This window comes from Eucalyptus grandis, chromosome 1 (genome assembly GCF_016545825.1).
Source record: "Eucalyptus grandis isolate ANBG69807.140 chromosome 1, ASM1654582v1, whole genome shotgun sequence".
NCBI lineage: Eukaryota > Viridiplantae > Streptophyta > Magnoliopsida > Myrtales > Myrtaceae > Eucalyptus > Eucalyptus grandis.
The window spans coordinates 19,921,600-19,946,267 of NC_052612.1; the positions used below are offsets into that span (position 1 = coordinate 19,921,600).

Here is a 24,668-nt window from a genome sequence, read left to right on the forward strand (position 1 = left end):
CAAAGAAGTGAGAGCTTACGTAGCAGGAGTTCATCGAAATTTCAGTTCTTCACCAGTCCGGAAGATGATCAAGGACACTGCCAATCCACCAACCAACCAAAGATAGATGTAAATAGATCGTTGAACTCAAGAAAAGCTCAGTTATTCTATGTAATAATTGACCATCGTCATCATACGCACCATGTCTTAGACATCCTCCCCGATCAACGAGATCGTTCAAGAAAAGAAGGTACAACCAATACACTAGATTATAAACTAGAAGCAGCTTGTAAAACAATAGAAGGATGGATCAATCCATCGCTCAAAGATCAAAGAAGGAGCGTAAGCACTAACAATGTCAATGAGCAGTCTCCTCAACGGCCACCTAAAGCATAGAAGTCAACCTAAAGCAATTAGAACTAGACAATTATCTCAATTCTTGCCACTACTAAAAAATAATCAACGAAAGAATGAATTTAAAAAAGAAACATAAGTGTTCACCCCGTACTCCTATAGTCCACCAACCCAACATTATACTGCAAAGAAATTGTCAGTCCCAAAAAGCTTTAACACTTTAATGTATGCAATAATCGACCAAACTCATCATATTTACTGCTCCTTACATGACATCCTCAGAAGTAGAGATTGGTCCATCAGAGAAGAAGGTACTTCCAATCCACTAAATAATGGATCCAGAATCTGCTCATAAAACAACTAAATAGAACGACCAATCAATCAATTAATTAATTGTCAAAGGACAACAATAAACCTAATGATGTTCATGACCATGGCCAAACCCCAGGCAAGCGCGAACAAGAGAAGAAATCAGCTTCTGCAACAAGCCAGATGTTTCAGAAACTAGATCCAGAAAGTAATCGGCTCATCAACTGTTCTGAGAAATGAAAAGGATAAGATAGATTAATAATGCGGTCGTAATAGATGTCTAAAATTACATCATTCCAAATAAGACACCACCAGTATGCGAATTAAAACCAATTCTGTCAGCAATAACCCTTCACAGTCCCAATAGCAAAAGAAAACCTACACACATTTATATGGCCATTAACAGAGTCAACCAGCTCAAACAACCTCTGGCACCAAAGAACACAAGAAATCAGCTCTTGTTCTGTACCAAAAAGAAAACATAAAAAGTCATGTAAGAAGAAAGGTCAAATAAACTAGGTAATGCCTGGAGCCAGTTCCGGGATAGAAAAGAGCACGTATGACTCACATATGTTATCTCTGCGATTTACCAGAGAGATCCATTTAGCGATTGTAGCACACAGATAAGAATAAAGAGAAACAAGCTAGAACTTGTGTGGACCTTTCCAGATAAGAAAGAACTCTGCTTGTCCAAGGAATTGATACTTATGCAGCAAGAACGAACCATTACTGATCACAGACACTCCATATTGAAATTGACGAGGTAAAGTATGCCTCAGACCGAACTCTAACCTGAGAAGGAAAGAGAACATCTGATCGTTCCCCTTGACTAGCAGATAAGGAAGCAGAAAACAGATTAGAATTGATGCGTTGCTGTTGGCTTCTGTTGGTCGTTTTTGTTGCTTTTCCACGGCTTCCTTCCACTCTTAATGAGTGTGTTCATTTTGAGTGTAAGTTTTTGGAGCCGTGTTGTTTGTACAGTTTGACCCCTATTAATATATATATATTGCTTACTCTTACCCCAAAAAAAAAAAAAAAGAACATCACTGATCCCAGACACTCCATATCGAACTTGGCCAGGTAAAGTATTGCCTCAACAAACTCTGATCTGCAAAGGTAAGAGAAATAGATCTGATCTTTCAAATTAACTAGAAAATAAAATAAGTAAAGGATAAGTTCCATTCAAAACCAATGATGCCTAAAATCCAAGAAGCATGAGCTCATCTACTTTCAAACAATTAGCAACTCAGCCCCAAAGAAAACGCGACAGACTTTCAACCTGTAAAAGAAGCCTAGAAGGTTGTCAAAATTTCTGTCCATCGCTTGTCCTAAAGACAGGCTTCTAGATCATCAGCTCAACCAAACAGTGCAAGAATAGATCATTCGTCCTCCGAAAAGCCCAAATGTCGTATTCTATGTGACCAACTGACCAGTTGCACATCATCCTCAGAGAAATTGCTCCAAGAAGAAAGAAACCATGCCAATTCACGAATAGTTAAGTGTGAAACAGCTCATTATACAATTGGAACTTAGTTCAATCAATGAGGAATCAATCAATGACCAGAGGAGCGCAAAACCCTAACGATGCCCCCACAACATGGCAGAGTCCCGGAGGAGAGGCTTGACCTTTGGGAAAAAAACATGGCATAAACAGAATCAGACCGATTTAACAATCAATGAAGAGACAAAAAGAAAAGAAGAAGGATCAAGTGCGCTTTTGGGAACGATGTCTCCTCTGAAGAGTACTTCGCAAAGGGGTCAGCTGAGTGAGGAATGCATGCACAATCATAGATGCTGATAAGACTGAAGGACGAGGACCCAAGGGAGGGACTATTTCTAGGAAGGAGACACCTGCTTTCAACCTTCAATAAAAATATGACAAAGCGATTTAGATTGGATAGTGATCTGTTGTATGCGCGTTCACCTTGCAAAAGAAAGAACCATCACAGATCATGCATTGGCCAAACACTGACCTCCAAAGGAATGAGAGTCGGTTTTCATCAATTGGAAAATTATGAGACTGGAGAACAAATTTCATTCAAACCGGAGCAACTGCCTCAAGAGACAATAGGAGGCTTATCCAATTTCAGATAATTATCAGCTCGCAGCAGAAGACCACTTGTCAAGTCTAGCAAAACTCCAACCTGTGAGAGAATCAGGACTAGACGATAATCAACTCCCCAAGATAAAAAATGCTGAAGAACAAATTCCCATCAAAACAGTAAATTTCATCAGTCTATCGCCAGCACTAAGGTGTGATGAAAGACTACTAGGTCATTGTCTCAACCAGAAAAAAAGACCGCAAAAAGTATGCATCAGTCCTCCAAAAGCCCAAACACCTAGTTTCACGAAACAAGACTGGTGTTCCTGTATTCATTGTCCTTGACATCCTCAGACAAACTGTTTCACTCCAAGGAAAGAAGCAGCTCGTAAAATGATTAAACGGATAGATCTATCAGTCAATGGATCAATAAAGATCAGAGGAGGAGCTGAACACTTCCCAGTTCTACAACGACATCCTTAGAAAAAGAGATGATCCAAGAGGAAAGAAGCAAATGCCAATTTACCAACTAACAAAAATCCAGAAGCTGCTACGGTGACAGAAAGATTGATTAAGGATGAGGTGAACCGAATTAATTTTGATAACCATAGGCATAGGGTAGGCCAAGCGAAACCCTCCAGAGTCTCCGCAACAGGGGGTCTGCAACCAGATGCTTCACAAAAATCAGACCGAAAAAGCAATCGATGCCATCAACAATCAATCAAGAAACAGAAACAGAAGGAGAAGGGATGGTCCACAAAGAGCGCTTAATCGGGATTGCTACTTCTCCATGTTGATGATGTTTGCACTTTTGCAGAGGCCATGGGAGAGAGAGAAGAGGGGAACATGAGCAGAAAAGCAGAACCAGAAATGCGTGAAAGAGATATAATGAGGACAAGAGGGGAAAGGACGGTTATTTATAGGAAAAGATCCACCAACTTTGGATTGACTGTTGATAATAATAAATCCCAAGGAGAGTCATGATTGGACAGGTAGGTGGGCTGCTAATTCTGACCGACACTGAGATGCATGCTGAGGGACACCCGTGATGAGTCATCTTTGACCACATGTCCTGAATTGCCATGGTGGGCTGCTAATTGACCGTCTACTTGAGACGCATGCTGAGGGGATGCCCGTTAGAGTCATCTTTGACCACATGTCCTGAATTGACATGGTCAAGGCATGTCTTTGGTTTAACAAACTAGAGCCAGCTTCCTCAGAAAAATGATGATATTAGAACATTAGTTTCAAAGAGAATGAGGTTAATCGGTGCTAGAGGGATCAAGCGAGCTCCTGGCCCAGTAACTCCTGATTCCAACACACAAGCAGTATAAGAGTAATTTGCCAGGCAAATTCACATCAACTGGATATTCAAAAAGAGAATCCAGAGACAGCTTTTATGGTGGAATGCACCAAATCAATTGAAAGTAGAAACGGATAATCTGTCGTGATTTTAGAATATCTGCAATCAGTCTCCCATCTCACAAGAATAAGACAGAAGTATCCAATAAGTCAAACATTGCCATCAATGTGTGCCCATCAAATGACCAAGCAAAGGCTTAGCGTTGAAATAGGGCTCAGCTGTAGTTTTATCCAGTGAATCACAGAAAAAAAAAGATGAGAGCATGACATCATCAAGAGAAAGAATTGAACTGCTACCCAAAATAAACCATTTATACCAAAATACATCCAGAAGAAGCAAAGTCCCCTTATGACTGAGCTAAGCAACAACTGGACTTAGCCTGGACACAAGACTCAAATTGTAGTAATTCAGATTTATCCAGTGAAGTTCACAATCCAAGATGAGAACACGGCATCATCGAAGAGAGAGACTTGAACCAGCACCCAAAACAAACCATCTACACCAACAATACCCCATGAGAAGCAAAAGTAAAAGCTTGCCAAAGTCAAAATCCCATTCCCCAAAAGTTAGTTAAAATGGGTTGATACTGCAGCACAAACCAGGTCAAATTCAGCGTAATTTGCAACAAAAAGACTCCAACCTACAACAGGAAGAGAACTGGACATTCATCGCATCCTCGAATAAAAATATCATAAAACCAGATCTTAGCAGAATTCATGCAGCTACAGACAATCCCTATAGAAAGATCCAGACATCGTCCATCACCCCAATCCACTAAGAAAAACAAGTAGTCAGTAGCTTAACTAAACATTGCATTAGATAATAACCTCCTGCCTTCCCCAACTCAAGAACTTGGATTCTCTAACAGCTCTGATCAATTAGCATTCTCACACCGTCCTTAGTGAAATCACTCTAAACTGGGACAAGCACCTGTTGATGACTGAATAAACAAGTATTGCATAGAAGCACAAAATTATTGATATAATCAGAAGGAGACTTGAACCTTAATAAGGGTTAACCTTTCTGTATTCAGAGCCTTTGCCAACATTTTTCTGGAAAGACCCAGCCAGATCCTTCAAAATTCATGCCTTCAAAGCAAATACCAAAGCAAATGAAACCGATCATAAGGCACCGTTTAATATCTCCAACTAGAAGGAAGATGACTCCAAACAACCCTTCTAGAGTCGATGAGAAAGAGATACAGTGATAGAACCATGAATTAGAATATCTGGAGGACAGATCATCATTAGCAAAGGATCACACTGCAATTGGAGATCTATAAATTCATAGAGCTTCAACAGCCATGCTTTGATTAAATTAGATTATATTGCAAAGTAGAAGTTTGCCTGTTGCACAGTAGGGTATCATATAGACTGAAGTCCATGCTCACCAGATATGTAAACCAAAGCTTACCGCTGAGGGATCATCATCTGTCGCTTCAGTTTCACCAATCTAGAAATAACTATAACATTTGACAGACATGCCAAACCAAGCACCTAGTCTGATCCTCCCAGCCTGACCAGCCATGTCTGTGGACAGCATACATGTAACAACACGGCTTTGTAGTGAATGCAAAAATAAGAGAATCAGCAGAAATGAGAGAACCGGTCAGAGGGCAAGCAATGCCAAGGCAAGTCATGTCTAGACAGCTGTCCTATCAACTGAAGACAAACTTAAATCAAAACTTCAAAATGCCTAGAAATCTTCAAAATTTCAGTCCATTGCCTGTCCTTCAGATGTGATCAGAGACTACTTCAGAACTCAAGCAAACTTAAGACTGCATAATAGATCACCACTCCTCCAAGAAGTCCAAGCACCTTATTCTATGTAAACTGACCAGCTTCTAGCCATTTATCATCCTTAGTCGACATGCCCAGATGAAGAGATCACTCCAAGAGGGAAAGATGGGACTGCCAGTCCACCGAAATCCATAATCATCTTGATAAACAATTTAATAGAAAGATCAATCTATAAAATAAACCATCCCACAACATCGTTTTATAAGTGAAAACATCACATACTATACATTTGGTAAAATTTTTGGCAAAAGGTAAATGTTACTGCAAAAAACTGAAAAACAACCATTTTTGGAATAAACCTATCCTGCAAGTTCATATAACGTAGAGAAAAAGGGACAATAGGTTACACCAAATTAACATCTCAGCATAGGAATTACAGTCCAGACACCATCAGTCTCATCAAATATAAACACAAAAAAGAAACCTGCGCAAAATTGTTCAAATAAACCAGATTTAACATCTATTCACACAAAAATTCAAGCAGACATACACGCCAAGTCCAAGCAAATGCATATGCAAGAAACATCTTTGAATTTTTCCAAATGAATGTGCAACAAAGTATGTTGAAAAGGAAAAAGTTTGTGATAAATAACATGCAGGATAGTTCCATCAAAGAAACAGATAAGACATACAAATCGAAGTTTCCATCCAAACCCGAAGAGAAAGTAGGCTCGGATCTGCCAAAGAACAACTGGTATCAACTATCATCTTACAAAATCAGTTAACAAATTGAAAGTCATAAGTGCCAACCAAATTCAGATTTGTCAAGAGTCTAATATAAGGGCACAATGAGGCATAAACTATTTGCATGCTTTCCAAAAAACAATCCATTTAGTGATTGCAGTTTCACATATAAGATAAGAATGAAGAGAAGCAAGCCAAGACTAATGTGGACCTCAAGCTTTCCGGGTAAAATGCCAAATAATTAAGGATCTTGTCCAATCAAACCATTCTTCTAATACACAACTACAAGCACCATCCTAGATCAAAATAACGCACCATAGTGAAGTTAGAGGTGAAGTCACTTTTTGCTTTAACCAATTTCCTACAAAAGAGAGAGAACTGGATGGTGATCCTCTTGCTTGAAAAAAAGAAAAAGAACTAAAGAATAATATTGGAACCATTTACTGTCCACAATCCAAATGAGAGCTAACAAAACCCGTCTCCACAATTCTTCTCTCAGCCTACCAGAAAAGGCAATGGATCAGCACTTCTCAAATTCGGCAAACCTTTGACCTAATGCACTTAGAAATAGATGATTATCATCTAGATTCTTGCCACTACCCAAAGATGATTAAATAAAGAAATAAATTTTAAAAAAGAAACATAAGTGTTCATCGCCCAGTACTCCTAGTCCAGAATCAAATGAGAGCTAACAAAACCCTGTTTCCACACCATCCTCCCAGCCTTGCAGAAAAGGCAATGGATCAGCACTTCTCAAAATTCAGCAAACCTTCGACCTAATGCAATTAGAACTAGACGATTAGCATCTCGATTCTTGCCACTACCCAAAGATGATTAAAGAATAAATTTTAAAAAAGAAACACGTGTTCATCACCCAGCACCCTGGTCCACCAACCCAACATCAGGACTGCAGAGGAATCATGAATATCTGACCAAAATAAGATGCAATTAAGACAATTTCACAGTCCCAATAACCAAAGAAAACCTACAATTAAGACAATTATGTGGCCATTGAGTCCAACCAACTCAAACAACCTCTTGCACAGAAAGAACACAAAAATGACCTCTTGTTATGTACCAAAAAGAAAACACAGAAGTCGTGTAAAAAAAGGTGAAGCAAACTAGGTAAAAGAGCATTCACATATAACAAAATAGTCTCCGTGAGATCCAATTAGTGATAGTAGCACATAGATAAGAATGGAGAAACAAGCTAGGACATGTGTGGACCTTTCCAGATGAGAAAGAACTCTGAAAGGGAGAGCTTGTCCTATGAATTGATGCTTATGCACACATTGCATATGAAAACTGATGAGGTAAAGTATTGCTCTAGACCAAACTCGGCAAAGGAAAGAGAACATTTGATCATTCTACCTAGCTAGAAGATAAACAGAAGTGGAGGACAAATTAGGAACTGATGCTTATGCAGCATGAAAGAACATCACTGATCATAGACACCCATATCGAACTTGACCAAGTAAAAGTATTGCCCCAACCAATCTCTGATCTGCAAAGGGAAGAACGAGATCTGATCTTTAGGATTCACTAAAAATTACAGAAGTAAAGGACAAGTTCCATTCAAACCAATGACTGCCAAAATCCGAGAAGCAGGAGCTCATCCACTTTCAAACAATTATCAACTCAGCCCCACAGAAATGCAAGATCACCAGCTGTCAAAATCCAGTAAACCTTTCAACAGTAAAAGAAGACTAGAAGGTTGTCAAAATTTCAATCCATTGTTTGTCCTGAAGACAAAGACTTCTAGATCATCAGCTCAATCACAAACAGGCAAGATAGACCATTAGTCCTCCAAAAGCCAAATGTTGTATTCTATGTAACCAACTGACCAGTTGCATTGTATTCATTGTCCTCAGACATCATCCACAGAGAAAGATTGCTCCAATAAGAAAGAAACCACTACCAATTCAGGTAATAGTAGTACTGGAATGATCTCATAATACAACTGAACTTGGAAAGATCAATCAATGATGAATCAATCAGCGATCAAAAGAGCGCAAACCCTAATGATGCCCAAAACACGGCAGTGTCCAAGAGAGGCCAGGCTTAACCTTTGGAAAAATAACATATCGTAAAAAATAGAATCATACCAATTTTAAGATCAATCAAAAAATAAAAAGAAAAGAAGAAAGGTCAGGAACACTCTTTTTTTAGATCGGTGTCTCCTCTGAAGAGTACTGCCCAAAGGGTGTTAGCTGAGTGGGGAATGCATGCACAATCATAGACGCATGATGAGACTACCTCTAGGAAGGAGACACCGACAAGCGGATCTGGATCGGATAGCGATTTGTTGTGGCGCAAGGACAATCACAGATCATAGATCGACTGAACACTCTCCTCTGAAGATATGAGCATTGGATTTCCCATCAATCAGAAAAATTACAGCACTGGAGAACCAATTTCACTCAAACCAATAACTACCTTGAGCGACTATAGACGATAATCAACCCCGAAGATAAGAAAACCTAAGAACAAATTCTAATCAAGACTACTAGTTCATTATCTCAACCAAAAAGAGATCGCAAAAGGATCATCAGTCTTCAAAAAGCCCCAACATCTGATTTTCATGAAACAAACTGACCAATGCATCATAGTATTCATTGTCCTTGACATCCTCAGACAAGACCGGAAAAGAAGCCACTGCCAATTCACGAAATAACAAACCCAGAAGCAGCTCGTAAAACAATTGGAGGGAAAGATCAATCCGTCAATGTATCGATAAAGGGTCAAAGGAGAGCTAAACCAAACACTTCCCGGGATGACATCCTCAGACGAAAGAGTATGATCCAAAAATAAGCTGGTCAGATAATAACGCAAAGACAGATGGGTGGATCAATCACTGAGCGTAAACAGATAATTCCAACCACTGAGCATCGTAGGCCAAATCAAACCCTCAAGAATCTCCCACAACGGTGAGGCTTCTGCAAGCAAAACGCTTAAACCCAGAGACAATCAACCAAGAAACGGAAGAATGGTCGATGAAGAAAGATTGCTACTCTCTCTGAAGAAGGCGAGAGGAGGGAAACGCGAGCAGAACCAGAAACGCGTGACAAGACTGGAAGAATATAATGAGGAGAGGGAAAGGACGGTTATTTTATAGAGAAAGTATCCACCGACTTGGGAAGGGACGGTGAAAATAATAAATCGAAGCAGAGTCGTGAATCGTGAAAATAATATATCTGTTGACATTTTTAGTCAAGGAAAGGCGGTGGGCTGCCAATTCCAACCTTCGCTTGAGATTACGGGTCATCTTTGACCTCCTGAGGTTGCTATGGTCGCAGCATCACCCTGGTTTTAGAAATCATGGGGTTGGCTGCTTTGAATAATTTTTTTATTCTTAAATGAATTGTGGTTAAAATAATAAAAAGACCAACAAACTTCGACTTGCCACTTTACCTAAGTCCATAATTGCCCATGATTACTGGTTGGCAAAACACTCAATATCTCCAATTAGAAACTTGACCAGGAACACCCACAATTAGTCACAAGAAAATCACCGCCTCGTTTTGGAAAATGTCAAAATTTGAAGTCTCGATAAAATACAGAGCATGGGCCCAGGACATCACTTACAAAAAAGTTAGCACATCACACCCCAACCAAAATGATAACAGGTGCTATCTGCACAAGCCATGCTGATTTTCTGCCAACCACAACTGTCTTACTTGTACTACGATAATAGTTGCACAATTTGCTCTAAAAAATGAGCAACTGCCGATAGACAGAAATATGTTGGTAAAAGTCCAAAATACGAGCAGAATTATACAAGCTCATATATATGCTTTTGGAAGGCTCAATTTCTTTGAGGTCTTCAAAACAGTTAGTCTTTTCCTCTCAAGTTCAACATCAGGCATAGCTCATACAACACATGAACCCTACCCGAAAGCAACATGTCCGAGTGCACCATCTCATTCAAAGAGCGACCTTATAAAAGTTGGCAAAAAACATCCAAACCATCCACCCACTCTTACACACGAGCATATTCCGAGCATCCTTGCAGATATAGTTTATTAGGTACAACTAGAGCCAACATCTTCAGAAATGAAGATAACAGAATAAGAGTTTCGAAGAGGATGAGGGGTGAACCCATGTAGAAGGATCATACGAGCTGCTCGTGACCAAGTAATAACTTTCGATTTCAACACAACAAGCAATATAAAACTAATTTTGTGAGGCAAATTTATATCAACTTGAACTTTAATATAGAGAGAATCCCGAAGAGAGAGCTTCTGGAGACTGTACCAAACAAATTGAAAGTATTAAGGGATAAACTGGCCATGATGTTAGCGAATATCTGCAAATATCTCACAAGAGTTGGGTAAAATAATCTGATAAGTCATACTGCCATTCAACAGTACTTTACACGAAAAATACCCCCAGGAGAAGCAAAAGTAGAAGCCCCAACTAGACTTACCACTTGGACACAAGACTCAATTGTAGTAATTGTTATTTTATCCAGTGAAGTTCGCAGACGAAGATAGAGAGCATGACATCATAGAAGAAAGAAACTTGAACTGGCACCCAAAATCAACCATTTATACCGAAAGTACCCCAGCAGAAGCAAAAAGCAAAAGCTTGCTAAGTCAATCGACTCCTCTAATAGTTAAAATAGGTCCATATCCTACAACACAAACCAGGTGGACAGCATGAGTTGCGAAAGGACTCCAACCTACAACAGGAAGAGATCTAGATGTCCGTCACATCTCCTTCAATCCTTGAGAATACAAAAATCAGACAATCCCTATGAAGATCCACATTGCTCATCACCCAATCCACAAAGAAAACAATAATTCAGTATCTCAACTAAACATAATTGCATTAAATAATAACCTCCTGCCTTCTCCAACTCAAGAACTAGAATTCTCTAACAATTTTGATCAATTAGCATCCTCATGGTCCTTGCTGGGATCGCTCTAACTGGAACAAGCACCCGTCGACGACTGAATAATCCATATAGCATTAGAAGCCGCAAAATTAGTTAATGTGATCAGGCGTAGGCTTGAACCTTAATAACTTTGATAAACCTTTCTGTAAAAATCAGAGCCTTCACCAAAATTGTTCTGGAAATAGACCAAGTCAGATGCTTCAAAATTCTTGCCTCAAACGAAATACCAAAGCAAATGAAACCGATCATAAGGTGAACATTTAGTATCTCCAATTACAAGGAAGATGACTTGAACAACCCTTGTAAAGCCGATGAGAAAGAGATACAGTAGAACCATCAATCTGGTATCGAAAGATCATCAATGGCAAAGGATCACGCTGCAATTGGACATCCATAAATTCATAACCCCTAAAAAGCTTCAACATCTGTTGCTGATTAAATTTAGATCATATATAAGAAGTAGAAGTTCACCCGTTGTACATTAGGGTATCATAAGATATCAGGAAGAGCTCCATCCTCACCAGCATATGTTCTTGATTAAATTTAAGATCATATAAAAGTAGAAGTTCACCCGCTGTACATTAGGGTATCATAAGATATCAGAAGAGCTCCATGCTCACCAGGTATGTCAAAACCTCAAAACATAGCTTATGCAGCATTGTCATCTGCCCCTTCAGTTTCACCCATTAAAATTAACTACAAATTCAACAAACATGCCAACCAAGCACCAGTTGTTTGTTCCTCCCAGCCAGACTGGCCATGTCTGCTGACAGTGTACAGCCACAACACACAGCTTTGATGGATAAGAAACAAGAGAATCAGCAGAAAGGAGAGAACCAGTGAGTGCAAGTAATGCCAAGGGAGTTATGTCTACATGGCTGTCCTGTCAACATCCCCATGTGAGGCCTGATCACTTATGAGTTATGACAATCATGAAACACGAGAAGAAAGAGACCTACTGGTTGAAAGGAACCTCAAGGTGTATGTTATTAAAACAGCACAGTACCAGTTCATCTTTTCAGAATGAGATGCTAACAGTTTGCAACAAAGTATAACTTAGGTCCAGCAGAAAAGTCTTCATAGTCCCATGGATCAACGAGAACCTAAAATATTCAGAATTAGGCCCTCAAGGTGGCACTACAAACTAAAAGCAACCCATCTCACCTACAAAAAGCCTCATTTCTAAATGTCCCCAACAATCACTGTATCAGAAGAAATTATTACAGCAGTGGAAGATGTTGGCCCTAAAGCAAACCATACAGATATCTTAATAAAAGTAAGGAGACTTAGTACTCTCCTTTGCAGCTATGTCCAAAAAGAGAGGCCATCCGATGACAATCAAGAGATCTTATGTCGAACTTCAAACCCTCTAAGCATAAGTCAAGGTAGTTCTTGCATACCTATCATAAAAGCATGGTCAAAATATCAATTGATTAGGGATTGATCCATAGACACATATAGAATGAGCACATCAAGAGAACCAAAATCCAAGGGGGAGCTTATCCAATTTCAGAAAAAGGCCGGACTCCACAATGCATCAACTCAGCTGCACAGAAAAGGCGATAGATCATCACTTATAAAATCTGGCAAACTCCAACCTATAAATGAATAGGAACAAAGACAATTATCATATTTCCCACTCCAAAGGAATCAACTGAGGAAAGATTCAATAAAAACCCAAGTGCCTACGCAGCAGGAGTTCATCGAAATATCAGTTCTTCACCCAGTCCTGAAGATGATCAAGGAGACTGCCCATACACCAACCAAAGATAGATGTGGAATAGCTCATTGAACTTGGGAAAAGCTCAGTCATTCTATGTAATAATTGACCAACCATCATATGTATCATATGTACCCATTCCTGAGACAACCTCAATCAAAGAGATCGCTCTGTGAGAAAAAGAAGCTACAGTCAATGCACTAGATTGTAAATCCAGAAACAGCTCTAAAACAGAAGGATTGATCAATCCATCAATCGATGATCAAAGGAGCATAAACACTAAGGATGTCCATGACCACTTGTCAACACCCACTTAAAGCATAGAAATCACCCGGTAAATGAAAAGTTCCACACAAAAATTCTGTATCGAAGAAAACACATCAATCATATAGATTGTGTGAAGCTAGCATTCGCAAAATAAAAAGGCGAGACGAATAAATTACACTTGCAATATCTCTCCATGATTTACCAGCTACTTGTTATTGCAGCATGCACTGCAAGGATAGAAACAAGCCGGCTCTTTGAGGATCTCAAGATTTCAGACTCATAACCAATCCCACAATGGAAGATAGTGAATGACTATTCATTTTCCAAAAACAAATAAAAGGCAAGAGAAGCTCAAATAAAGAAGAGCTTGTTAAAATGAAATGTAGAAAGGACCATTACAGATTAAAAGACAGCCCACAACGAAACAGAAGAGGCTTGCAATTGAATGAAAGAGAGTAGGCCTAATCATCTCACAATAAATGGAAAAAAAACAGAGTGGAAAAAAACTTCATTCAGACTAATAACTGTCCAGAATCCACAAAGCAGCTGTTTGTCCAATTTCAAACAATCATCAACTCAGCCCTACAGAAGAACACAATAAATCACCACTTCTCAAACCCTAAAACTCAACCTGTAGAGAGAACTCTCTCCCCCACTTCGAAGACAATCAACTGAAGACAAACTTATATCAAAACTACAAAATGCCCAGAAATCTTCAAAATCTCAGTCCAGCGCCCATCCTGAAAGATGTGATTTAGAGACAACAGAACTTGAGAAAAAAAAACTGCATGATACATCACCACTCCTCCAAGACATACAAATCAAAAATTTTCCAATCCAATCCCAAAGAGTAGTAGGTTTGAAACAAAGAACAGCTGGTATCAGCTATCATCATCCGTTAAGAAATAGATTTAAAATAAGAAAGATTAAGAATGCTAATCCAGATAGTTATTTGAAGTACATCATTTGAAAATAAGATACTCCCTAGTATAACCTGATAAAACCGATTCTGTCAGCAAAAAGCCTTCACAGTTCCAATAACCAAAGAAACCCTACAATTTTAGACATATATATGGTCATTGACTGAATCAAACTCAAACAATCTCTTGCACAGAAAGAACACCAAATGACCTCTTGATCTGTACAAAAGAAACACAGAAATCGTGTACAAAGGAAGGCAAAGCAAACTAGGTAATGCCAGTAGCCATTTCCACAATAGGGAAGAAGTGCATGATGCATACATCTTAATGATATCTCAATGAATAACCCAGAGATCCAATTAGTGATTGTGGCACACAGATAAGAATGAAGAAAAACAATCTAGCACTGTGGACTTTTCCAGAAAGAAAGAACTACGACAGAAGAGCTTGTCCTATGAATAAATTCTTATGCAGCAAGAAAGAGCCATCACAGATCAAGGAGACACTCCATCTCGAAATTAATGAGGCAAGGTGATTGCCTCGACCAAACTATGACCTGCAAAGGAAAGAGAACATCTGATCGTTCCACCTCAACCAGATGATAACCACCTTGACTAGAAGATAACAGAAGTGCACGACAAATTAGAAATTGATGCTGCATTGTAGACACTCCATATCGAACTTGACCACTTGAAATATTGCCCGACCAAACTCTGATCTGCGAAGGAAGAGAACTAGATCTGATCTTTAGGATTAACTAAGAAAAACAGAAGTAAAAGAGAAGTTTCATTCAAACCAATAACTGCCCACAATCCGAAACCAGGAGCTCATCCAATTTCAACCGATTATCAACTCAAGCCCACAGAAACGCAACAGATCACCAGCTGTCAAATCCAGTAAAGCTTTCAAACTGTAAAACAAGCTTAGAAGGTTGTCAAAATTTCAGTCCACTGTTTGTCCTGAAGAAAAAGGCTTTTATAGATCATCAGCTCAACCAAACAGTGCAAGTCCTCTAGAAAGCCCAAATGTTGTATTCTAGGCAACCAACTGACCAGTTGCATTGTATTCATCATATTCACTGTCCTCAGACAACATCCTCAGAAAAAATGATCGCTCCAAGAAGAAAGAAGCCACTGCCAATTCAATGGAATTAGCATTTACAGAATCAGCTCATAATACAATGGAAAACATTAATCAATGATGAATCAATCAACGATCAGAAAGAGCGCAAACCTAAAAATGCCCACAACATGGCAGAGTCCCAGAAAGGCCAGGTGTAACCTTCGGAAAATAACATAGCATAAACAGAATCAGACCGATTTAACAATCAATCAAAAGAAAAAAAGCAGAGGATCAAGAGCGCATTTTGGGAACAATGTCTCATCTGGACTTTGCCGAGGCTCTCAACTGAGAGGGGAACACAACGCAAGATGAAACTGAAGGATGAGGGACACACAGGAGGGACTATTTCAGGAAGTAGACACCCGGCCTTGAACTTATAAGATGCAGATCTGATTGGCTACTGGATAGTGATCTGTTGTGGCGCATAAAGACAGGTTTTATGAAGAATCTCCATCAGGTGAAAACTTATATACACTATAAGCAAATCAAGGCGATAACAACTGAATAACAAAGAAGAGACCACAAACTGATATCTGACTGAAGCAATTCCCGAGGCAAGAACCTCATCCATCTGTGACCAACCAGTTGTTTCAAGTGGAAATTACCAGCAAGGAGTGCACCAAATGCTATCCAACCACAAGGCAAGTAATATACTTAGAATAACTATGAAAAATTCAAAAGACTCCACACTAGTACATCTTTTCCATCTAAATCAAAGTCCACAGCTATTAAACCAAAAAGATACCATATCCATATAAAGCAATTTGTCTGGCTACATTGACCAACTTACTGATGGTGGATTGTGATCAGAGTTGGATAAAACCCCAGTCTCCACAACCATCTTCACCAAATTGAATTCACCATTATCTTAAAGCTGGTGAAAGGCAGCAGAGAGCTGTTGATCAATGGCAAGGGAACTTCAAAATTTTCAGTTTTATTCACCCACTAAAATTTTCGAATGGGAAGAGAAAATAACTCTGGAAAATGAGAGCTAGAAGCATCAAGTTGTAGGGTACAGCTGAAAGTGCAATCAGGGGTCCTACAGAAGAATGGGGAAAGAAACGAAGCTAGAACATGTGCCGGCCTTCCAAGATAAGAAAGAACTCTGAAAGAACTTGTCCTATGAATTAATGCTTATACAGCAAGAATGAACCATTACCGATCACAGATAACCATATCCAAAACTGACGAGGTAAATATTGCCTCACCAAACTCTGACCTGCGAAGAAAGAGAACATCTGATCGTTCCAACTTAACTAGAAGTTAACAGAAGTGGGAAGACAAATTAGGATCGATGCGTATGCAATAAGAAAGAACATCCTGATCCCAGACACCCCATATCAAACTTGGCCAGGTATAGTATTGCCTCCACTGAACTCTCTGATCTGTGAAGTCTGATCCTTTGGGTTAACTAGAAAATAACAGTGGTAAAAGGACAAGTTCCATTCAAACCAATAACTGCCTAAAAACCAAAAGCAGCTCATTAAATTTGAAACAATTATCAACTTAGCCCTCTCAAAAAATGCAATAGATCACCAGCTGTCAAAATCCAGAAATACTTTGAACCGTAAAAGAAGCCTGAAAGGTTGTCAAAATTTCAATCCATCATTTGTTGTACTTCTAGATCATCAGCTCAACCACAAACAGTGTAAAGTCGATCATTAGTCCTTCAAAAGCCCAAAGATTCTATGTAGCCAACTGACCAATTGCATCATATTCATTGTCCACTCAGACATCATCCTCAGAGAAATAGTGGCTCAAGAAGAGAGAAGCCACTGCCAATTCGGGAATAGTGAATACCAGGGAATGAGCTCATAATACAATTGAACTTGGAAAGATCAATTGATAAATCAATCAATGATCAGAGGAGCGTAGACCTAACGATGCCTGACATGGCAGAGTCCCAGCCAGGTGTAACCTTCAGGAAATAACATAGTGTTAACAAAATCAGACCAATTTTAAACCAATCAAGAAATAAAAAGAACAAAAGAAGGGTCAGGGAACGTTTTCCAGGAATGATGTCTCCTTTGAAGGGTAGTTTGCAAAGGGTGTCAACCCAGTGAGGAATGCATGCACAATAATAGATGCACGATGAGCCTGAAGGATGAGGACATGAGGGAGGGACTATTTCTAGGAAGGGAGGGACACTTCAAGCAGATCCAGTTGGATAGTGATCTGTTGTGGCACGTGCACCTTGCAACAAAGGAACCATCACAGATCATACATCAACCAAAACAATGACCTTCGCAGGAATGAGAATTGGGTTTTGCATTGATTGGTAAATTATGGCATTGTAGAACAAATTTCCATTCAAACCGATAACTGCCTCGAGAGACGATAGAGCTTATCCAATTTCCAGACAATCATCAGCTCACAGCAGATCACTTGTCAAGTCTAGCAAACTCCGACCGACCTGTGAGGATCAGGGCTAGACAATCAATCCCAAAGTTATAAAAAAAAAATAATAAAAAAAAATAATAAATAAAAAAACTGAAGAAAAGTTCCAGTAAAGACCAGCAAATTTCAGCCTCTTTCGAAAGACTACTGGTTTATCATCTCAACCAAAAAGAGACAGCAAAAGGATCATCAGGCCTCCAAAAAGCCCCAACATCTAGTTTTATGAAACAAACTGACCGCTGTCATGGTATTGTATTCACTCGTCCTTGCCATCATCAGAAAAATAGTACACTCCGAGGGGAAAGTAACCACTGCAAATTCACCAAATACAGAATCTAGAACCAGCTCGTAAAACAATGCCCTATATAAAGTGGGTTCAATAAAGGATCAGGAGAGGAGCTAAACCAAACACTTCCCATAACAATGTCTTCCAATGAGACTGAAGGATGAGGACATGAGGGGGGACTATTTAGGAAGGAGACATCGGCAAGCAGATCAGATTGGATGATGATCTGTTGTGGCACATACACCTTGCAAAAGAAAGAACCATCACAGACCATACATCAACCAAACACTGACCTCTGAAGGAATGAGAATGGGTTTCACATTAATTAGAAAACATAACACTAGAGAACAAATTTCCATTCAAACCGACAACCGCCTCCGAGAAATGATAGAGCTTATCCAATTTCAGACAATCATCAGTTAAAACAAATCACCACTTGTCAAGTCCGGCAAAACTCCAAACCTGTCAAGACTACACGATAATCAACCCCCAAAGATTTTAAAAAAAAAAAAAAAGAAAAAGAAAAAGAAAAAATACCGAAGAACAAGTTCCAATCAAGACCAGCAAATTTCAGCTATTGCTTGAAGAACCACTTTCATCATTTCAACGAAGAAGAAAGAAACGGCAAAAGGATCATCAGTCTTCCGAAAAGACCAAACATCCATGTTTTATGAAACAAGCTGACCAGTGTCATCGTAGTATTCATCGTCCTTGACATCCTCAGACAAACAGTTTGGCTCCAAGGGGAAAGGAGACACTGTGGATTCACCAAATAACAAAATCAGAAGCATCTCATGAAACAATTGGCAATAGAAAGATCGTTGGTCATTGTATCAATAAAGGGCCAAGCTGAGAACCAACCTCCCGTTATGGCATCACAGCATCCTCAAGAGATATGATCCAAGATGAAGGAAAGAAGCCGAACACCTGCCCATTCACTGAACAACAAGAATCCAGAATGAGCTGGGCAAAACAACAACGTAAAACGCAATTGATCAATTGATAGGTCGATGAATCACTAAATGATCAAAGGACGAGGCAAAACCGAATAGATTCCATAACCATGTCTCGTTGAGACTAAAGGATGAGGACACGTAGAGGTACTATTTCTAGGAAGGGGACACCTGGCAAGCAAATTTGGATTGAATAGTGATTTGTTGTGGCGATACACCTTGCAAAGAAAAGAACCATTACAGATCATACATCAACCAAACACTGACCTCCAAAGGAATGAGAATCTGGTTTGCATTAATTGGAAAATTATGGGATTGAAGAACAAGTTTCCATTCAAACCAACAACCGCCTCGAAAGACAATAGAGCTTATCCAATTTCAGACAATCATCAGCGGCAGATCACCACTTGTCAAGTCTAGCAGAACTCAAAGTGTGACCTAAACGACCCTACTAGTTCTCATCTCAACCAAAAGAGACAGCAAAAAAATCATCAGTCCTCCAAAAAGCCCAACATCTAATTTAATGAAACAAACTGACCGGTCTCATGGTATTCATCGTCCTTGCCATCCTCAAAAAATAGTTCACTCCAAGGGAGAAAAGAAATCACTGCAAATTCAAAAAAAAAAATAACAGAATCTAGAAGCAGCTCGTAAAGCAATCGTACAGAAAGTGGGTTTGATAAAAGATCAGAGGGAGGAGCTAAACCAACCACTTCCCATCACGATGTCTCCCAATGAGACTAAAGGATGGGGACACGGCGAGGACTATTTCTGGGAAGGAGACACTGGCCTTCAAAATTTTTGCCAAAATTATTGAATAGTGATCAGTTGGGGCCCATAGACCTTGCAAAGAAAGAAACCATCACAGATAATACATTAACCACTCCAAAGCAATGAGAATCGGTTTACGCATTAATTGGAAAATTATGGGACTGGGGAACAAATTTCATTCAAACTGAAACCATAGAACTTATGCAATTTCAGACAATCAGCACGCCGCAGATCGCCACTTGTGTCGAGTCTGGCAAGCTCCAACCTGTGAGAGAACCAGGACCGGACAATAATCAACTCCTCGAGATCAAAAACCAAGAACAAATTCCCATCAAAACCAGTAAATTTCAGTCCATCACCCGGTCTAAGATGTGGTCAAAGACTACTACGATAGTTCATCATCTCAACTGAAAAAACAGACCAATGTCATGGTACTCATCATCGATCTTCCAAAAGCCCAAACACCCGTGTTTTAGGGGAACAAACTGACCAAATGTCATGGTACTCATCATCCCCAGACAAGCAGTTCTGCTCAGGAAAAAAAAGCCAACTGCGAATACCAAATAACAAAATGCAGGAGCAGCTCGTAAACATCATACGGAAAGATCGATTGGTCATGACGAAAGAGATACGATCCAGGAGGAAAGAAGCCACACCGCCAATTCACCGAATAACGGAAGATCAATCGATCAGCCGATGAATCACTAAGCGATCAAAGGACGAGGCGTAAACCGGATGATTCCCATAACCAACAGGCATGACCGTAGGGCAAGCGAAACCCTCGAGAATCTCCGCGCAACAGGGGGTGGGGTCTCTGCAACCAGACGATGCTTCCACAAAATCAAGAGCGAGAAGATAGCGATCGGAACCCCATCAACAATCAATCAATCGAGAAACGGAAAACAAAAAAGGGAGAAGGGCTGACAGAAAAACGCTCTCAAATCGGGAAGACGACGATATCGCCAGACGCCCTGGCGAGAGAGAAGAAAGAGGTGAACGCGAGCAGAACCAGAAACGCGTAATAAAAGACGAGGGAAGAGGGAGAGGACCGTTATTTATAGGGAGGATACACCGACTTCGGATTCACCGTCGATAATAAATACATCCGAAGCAAGGGTCGTGATTGGACGGCTCGGGATCTGTTGACGTTTTAATTCAGGAAAGTCCGTGGGCCGTCAATTCCGGGACCGTTGCTTGCTTTTGGGACGCACGCGGTATCGCGTGAAGAATCGAAAACACGCTCGGCACGGATCTTCTTTGAACACGTGTCCTCAGTGGGTGTGATCGTGTCCTTCATTTCTTGATCTCAAAAATTCGGATCCATGGCATTGCAATGAAGGCTGTATTTTCTAGACGGCCCATATTTTTCATTTTTTTTCATGCCAAAATTTTTGAAAATATTTTAATAGATAAAAAGGGCCAATATGTGTCTAATAAATATTCTCCTTCCACTTATATATACATTGATTTGATTTTAGGATCTGATTAGTAACGCTTCTAATTCGGAAAATAATTATATTCACAAATAGTCTAACACATGACGAAAAAGACACCACCTGCTAAACCAGCCCAACCAAAGATAGATGTCAATAGATCATTGAACTCGGGAAAAGCTCAATCATTCTAAAGTAATAATTGACCAAACTCATCATATATACCCATTCTGAGACAACCTCCTCCAATCAAAGAGACCCTAAAAAAAAGAAGCATAGCCAATGCATTGGATTATAAATCCGAAACAACTCTAAAACAACAAAAGGATTGATCAATCCATCAATTGATGATCAAAGTGAGTGTAAACACTAAGGATGTCCATGACCACTCCTCAACAACCACTTAAAGTATAGAAATGACCTGGTAAATGAAAGTTCCACCAAAACTCTGTATAAAAGCATATAATTGTATAGAATGAAACCCTAAGCTAACTAAATTGTATGAAGCTAGCATTCTAAAAAATAAAAAGGAGACAAATAAATTACACTTGCAATATCTCCATGATTTACCACCAATCACTTTAGTTAATGCAGCATGCATTACAAGGATAGAAACAAACCAGAACTTTGAGGATCTCAAGCTTTCGAATTCACAAAAATCCACAATGGAAGATAGTGAATGACTATTCACTTTCCAAAAAAACAACAAAAGGCAAGAGAAGCTCAAATAAAGAAGAGCTTGGCAATAGAAGGAAAAAGAGGAAGGCCTTATCATCTCACCATAAACGGGAAGAAAGCAGAAGTGGAAAACAAACTTCATTCAAACCAATAACTGCCTAGAATCCACAAAGCAACTGCTTGTCCAATTTCAAACAATCATCAACTCAGCCCTACGAAAGACACGGTAGATCACCACTTCTCAAACCCGGCAAAACTTCAACCCGTAGAGAGAACTCAACAATTTCCATCTCATTGCTCCCCTGAAGACAATCAACGGAAGACAAACTTAAATCAAAACTACAAATTGCCTAGAGATCTGCAAAATTCCAGTCCAGCGCCCATCCCATTATGTGGTCGAGACTATTTCAGAACTCAAGCAAACAAAAACTGCATAATAGATCACTTCTCCAAGACATTCAAATCAAAAGTTTCCAATCCAATCCCAAGACAAAGTAGATTCTCAAATAACAAAGAACAACTAGTATCAACTATCATCAACTATCATCATCTTGTTAAAAATTAGATTTAAAATAAAAAAAGATTAAGAATACCAATCGGGATAGTTATTTGAAATACATCATCAAAAATAAAATTCTACAGTATGCCAAGTAAAACCCAGATTCACAAGAACAGCCTTCACAGAGTCCCAATAACCAAAGAAAACCTACAATTTTTAGACATTTATATGGCCATTGACTGAATCCAACTTGAACAATCTCTGCACAGAAAAGAACACGAAATGACCTCTTGATCCGTACCAAAAGAAAAACATGAAGTTGTGTACAAGGAAGGCGAAGCAAACTAGGTAATGCCAAGAGCGATCTCCATGATAGGGAAGAAGTGCATAACACGTACATCTTAATGATATCTCCATGAATAACCGTAGATCCAATTAGCGATTGTGGCACATAGATAAGAATGAAGAGAAACGAGCTAGAACTTGTGCGAGCTTTCCGGACAAGAAAGAACTATGACGGGGAGAGCTTGTCCTATGAATTAGTTCTTATGCAGCAAGAAAGAGCCATCACGATCACGAGACACTCCATCATGAAATTGATGAGGTAAAAGATTGCCTCAATCAAACAATGACCTCGCAAAGGAAAGAAAATATCCGATCGTTACCTCAACTAGATGATAACAGCCCGGCTAGAAGATAACAGTGAAGACCAATGAAATTGATGCTGCATTGTAGACACTCCATGTCGAACTTGGCCACATGAAATATTGCCTCGACCAAACTCGATGCAATGAAGAAGAGAACTAGATCTAATCTACCAGGATTAACTAAGAAATAAATGTAGTAAAGGAAAAGTTTCATTCAAACCAATTAACTTCTCAAATTTGAAAACCAGAGCTCATCCAACATCAAGTAATTATCAACTCAGCCCGCAGAAAAAGCAATGAATCTTGATGGCGTGTCAAATCAAGAAAACTTTCAATCGCCAAAAAGAAGCCTGAAGGTTGTCAAAATTTCAGTCCACCATTTGTCCCTAAGAAAAAGGCTTCTCAAGATCATCAACTCAACTAAATAGTACAAGACTTTATAAGTACTCTAAAAAGCCCAAAAGTCATATTCTAGGTAACCGAACGACCAGTTGCATTGTATTAATTGTCCTCGACAACATCCTCGCAGAAAAAAAAAAATGATCACCGAAAGGGAAGAAAGAAGCCACTGCGCCAATTTCATGGAATTAGCATTTACCAGAATCAGCTCATAATACAAATGAAAAGATCAATCAATGATGAATCAATCAACAATCGAAGAGCGAAACCCTAACAACGCCCACAACATGGCAAAGTCCCAGAGAGGCCAGGTGTAACCTTCAGAAAATAAGATAGCATAAACAGAATCAGACCAATTTAATGATCAATCAAAAGAAAGAAAGAAAAGCAGAGGAACAAGAGCGCATTTGGGATCGATGTCTCATCTGAACTTTGCAGAGCTGTCAACTGAGAGGGGAACAAAACGCAAGATGAAACGGAGGATGAGGATACACGAGAGGGACAATTTCTAGGAAGGAGACACTAGCCTTCGAACTTATAAGATGCGGATCTGGATTGGATACTGGATAGTGATCTGTTGTGGAATGTAAAGACAGGTTTTTATGAAGAATCTCCATGAGGTGAAAAACTTATATACATTATAACGACGAGGCAATACCACTGAATAACAAAGAAAGAGTTAGACCAAAAAAACTCATATCTGACTGAAACAAATTCCCTGAAAGGCAAGAACCTCATCCATCTGTGACCAACCAGTTGTTTCAAGGAAATTACCAGCAAGGGGAGTGCACCAAATGCTATCCAACCACAAGGCGAGTAATATTCTTAGAATAACTATGAAATAATCGAAAGACTCTGCAATTAGCACATCTTCTCCATCTAAATCAAATTCCACAGCTATTAAAACCAAAAAGATACCATGTCCATATAAAAAAGCAATTTGTCTCCACATTGACCAACTTACTGACAGTGGATAGTGATCAGAGTTGGATAAAACCTCAGTCCAACAACCATCTTCACCAAATTGAATTCAGCATCATCTTAAAGCTGGTGAAAGGTAGCAGAGAGCTGGTGATCAATGGTAGGGAACTTCAAACTTTCATTTTTATTCACCTACTAAATTTTGTTAATAATGAAAATAACTCTGGAA

The 24,668-nt window shown here is 39.4% G+C and overlaps 1 long non-coding RNA gene across 1 annotated transcript; it reads left to right on the top strand.

Moving 5' to 3' along the window:
* The first annotated feature begins 2,035 nt into the window (after positions 1–2,035).
* On the top strand, positions 2,036–17,195 carry LOC120294508. The gene is made up of 3 exons (XR_005551760.1): positions 2,036–2,050; positions 11,533–11,534; positions 17,139–17,195. It is a non-coding gene; the product is annotated as an uncharacterized LOC120294508 (long non-coding RNA).
* Positions 17,196–24,668: the final 7,473 nt, after the last annotated feature.